Source organism: Bison bison, unplaced genomic scaffold, assembly GCF_000754665.1.
Source record: "Bison bison bison isolate TAMUID 2011002044 unplaced genomic scaffold, Bison_UMD1.0 scf7180017864450, whole genome shotgun sequence".
In the NCBI taxonomy this organism is placed as follows: Eukaryota; Metazoa; Chordata; class Mammalia; order Artiodactyla; family Bovidae; genus Bison; species Bison bison.
Window position 1 is genome coordinate 25854 of NW_011495012.1, and position 597 is coordinate 26450.

Genomic DNA, 597 nt, shown 5'->3' on the forward strand with positions numbered 1-597 from the left:
ACATAATAAAAGCTATATATGACAAACCCACAGCAAACATTATCCTCAATGGTGAAAAATTGAAAGCATTTCCTCTAAAGTCAGGAACAAGACAAGGGTGCCCACTTTCACCTTTACTATTCAACATACTTTTGGAAGTTTTGGCCACAGCAATCAGAGCAGAAAAAGAAATAAAAGGAATCCAAATTGGAAAAGAAGAAGTATTTCATTTTTTAAACGTCTGAATGGTATTCCATTCTCTGTGTGTATAAGCATATACATCTTCTTTATCCATTCATTTCTCAATGGACAATTAGGCTGTTCCCATGTCTTGGCTATCATAAGTTTTGCTGCTACGAACATAGGGGTGTATGAATCTTTTCTTTTCTTTTTTTTTTAAATTTTATTTTATTTTTAAACTTTACAATATTGTATTAGTTTTGCCAAATATCTAAATTAATCCGCCACAGATATACCCGCGTTCCCCATCCTGAACCCTCCTCCCTCCTCCCTCCCCTACCCTCCCTCTGGGTCGTCCCAGTGCACCAGCCCCAAGCATCCAGTACTGTGCATCGAACCTGGACTGGCGACTCGTTTCATACATGATATTATACCTGT